The following is a 2882-nucleotide window of genomic DNA, read 5'->3' as shown; positions in this document are numbered from 1 at the left end:
TTTTTAATAAAGTTTATTATATAATTTTATTGAAGAAGAGGAAAGAACCACGACACTTCACTCATTGTTGCAGGCCAAACCGTTCAAGAAGAGAGGAGGAGGGTTTTGAGTCAAAACCAAGCAAAAAGAAGGTGAAAATCAAAGAATTTTCAAGTAATTCTTAAGAAAAGGTTAGTTATTTTCACTTCCTCCTTCATTTCTATGGATTACTTTTTGAATTCCATGAACTTTGAAGTGAGGTGCTTGTTTGTGTAATCTGATTTGGTGAAGATGAAGTGATGAGAAGTGATTTAAGGTGATTTAAGATGATTGAAAGTAGTTATGCATGAATTCAAAGTCTTAGTTGCATAAGTCACCAAGATGGATGATTTTGAGTTTGGTTTTGATATTCTATGAACTATGGACTCTGCTATATCTTATATTATGATGTTATTTCAGTAATAGAAGAGTTGGATTGCATGAATTTGTGCTGGAAGTGAGTTGAGAATACTTAAATAAACTTATCATTGTTGGACATGTTACAGTTATGCTGCCTGACATTCAGCTTCTGTAATTGACCTATTTGACTAAGCAAATGAACTCAAAAATTTATGAAATTTGATATGGTGATAGGCTGAGATGTTGGATAGGTCGTGTTAAAATTTAAAGGCCATTGGATAAAAGGAAATGGAGTTATAAGTAAATCACTGCAGGCTGCTCAGCATGAGAAAAACTGAACTTCAGATTCTATAATTATGTCATTTAAAAATGCAAATGAGCTTTAAAAATTATGAAATTTTCCAGAATAGTACCCTAAGATGTTTGGAACATGCTGTCAAAATTTCAGGGCAATTGAATATGGGGAATTCAAGATATAGTCAACGCAATGCCAGCTACTCAAATGCTGAAATTCTGCATTTCATAAACCTTGAACGAATTTAGCATGCTATTCACTTCTATTGTTTTCATTGTTAGTATTTTGTGTCTAGGATGTGGTTAAGTGTTGGATATGAAGTGTTTCATGCTTAAACTCAGATCATATAACACTTGGACAAGTATAGTGAAAATGAAAGAAAAAGCATGAGACTACATTCTAATGCTTAATTTACATTCTTATAGAAGTGCATGTGTGTACATTGTGTAGTATGATCTTAATGTGAGTATTAATATCATGCTACAGCTGCTGAGAGAAAGGGAGTTGAGGAGAGGGTGATTACTAGAGGAAAAGGGCTAGGGGAGCCATCTAGTTCAGGTTAGTGTATATTATTCCTTTCCTACTTTTATTTAACCAAAATGAAATTGATTTTGCAAAATATTTTCAATGGATTTGCTTTATGAATTATAATTATATTCATAAGTTTTTAAAGAGGAAAAAGATTATTTTGAAAGCATACGACTGAATGATATTTATAAATGAATTTTATGATTCTTATACTGTGAAAGAGGAGGATGTTGGCCAATTGATATCTGTAGTATGAGGGGTGGCCGTGATTGAATGTTTTTAGCAGTGGTTGTGAAATGAAATGTTGTCCATTGTGATTTTGATATTAGTACATAAATGGAATGGTTTAAAAGTCTTACAGCTGATATAGATATGGTTATTACCCCGAATATCATTTCATTTGTTGAAGTTGATATTACGATCGATTGAACATGGATATCATCACTAGATGATATATGATTGATATGAAATTCTCCCTCCATGTTGAGGTTGTAGATTGCTCCCTCTTCTGTTGAAATCATATCACAGATTGAGGTTGTAGATAGCAGGTCTAGATGTGCACATTAGACACTGATGGCCCTCAGAATTGACTCTATAAAAGCTGTAAAGACTATATTATGAATTGATGATTTAAATGGTATTGATTTATTTTGTTTCTTATTTTCTTTACCATGGTGGATTTATGAATTGTCATTCCTTATTATTTTTATTAGTACACCACTAAGCCATATGCTTAGCGATAGTTGCTTTTGTACTATCGCAGGTAAAGGAAAGGAAAAAGAACCAAGAGAGGGTCATTTTTATTTGATGTAGATAGTATGCTACTGATGTAGCTATTGTATATTTGACTTCTTTTGGAATATGTATGATATATTAAACATTAACAGATCATTTATGTATATTTGAGCAGATTCATGTAAATTATGATTGTATGAATTTGAAAATTTATAGTCTATTAAAGTAATTAATTTCTATTATGTATCTAAGATTTGAACAGGACTCCAATATGTAATTAAATCATCCATGGACTTATGGGTTATGGAACCATTTTATTTTATGTTTTTTTTTTATAATATGTTTAAGAAATTATATTGAGATTAATATCTACCAAAAGAAGTTATATATATTTAATAACTAAATTATTTTGCTACAAGATATAAAAATGAAGGAATTAAAAGGATTAAGTCCCTTGTAGTATACTTAGTAAGCATTTATAAGAATTAAGTGCTTATTAATTATATTACGGGCGACATGCCATGTCTTACAGTAGGGTAAGGTGTGACAATCCTTCTTCTGATGGTCTGATGCTCCGCATATCCAGCATTTACCAGTCACCAACCAACAATCTCCACCATGCCGTCTGCCACAATGCTCACAAGGTGGAAAAGTATAACCGGCTGACTCTGCACCTCTACTGGTGCCTCTACCAGTTCCTCTGCCTGAACCTCGACTACCACCGGCAGAACTAGCCACAACTGATACCGCTGGCACGTTAGCAACCCTAGCTGCGCCTTGGCTAAAGGAAGGTCTAGAACTAGCTGAACTACTAGCACCTCTGAATCTCTTGCTTTCTGACTGATAGGTACTGGGTGCACTCTGAGTTTGGTCTCTCCTCCGCTGAGACCGCTGGCGTCTGGTACGCTGACTGGCCTGAATTCGCTCTATCTCCTGAGCTGCCTCT

At 34.0% G+C, this 2882-nt stretch overlaps 1 long non-coding RNA gene across 1 annotated transcript; it reads left to right on the top strand.

The window, feature by feature from the left end:
• On the top strand, nt 1-2101 carry LOC149493335 (uncharacterized). Its single transcript, XR_016318523.1, has 3 exons — nt 1-170; nt 1160-1231; nt 1965-2101. It is a non-coding gene; the product is annotated as an uncharacterized LOC149493335 (long non-coding RNA).
• The last annotated feature ends 781 nt before the right edge of the window (nt 2102-2882 follow it).

This window comes from Jatropha curcas, chromosome 10, assembly GCF_041381405.1.
Source record: "Jatropha curcas cultivar XTBG-Jc1 chromosome 10, XTBG_Jcur_1.0, whole genome shotgun sequence".
NCBI lineage: Eukaryota > Viridiplantae > Streptophyta > Magnoliopsida > Malpighiales > Euphorbiaceae > Jatropha > Jatropha curcas.
Note: the sequence above shows the minus strand (reverse complement) of the source record. Positions and strands in the feature narration are given on the sequence as shown.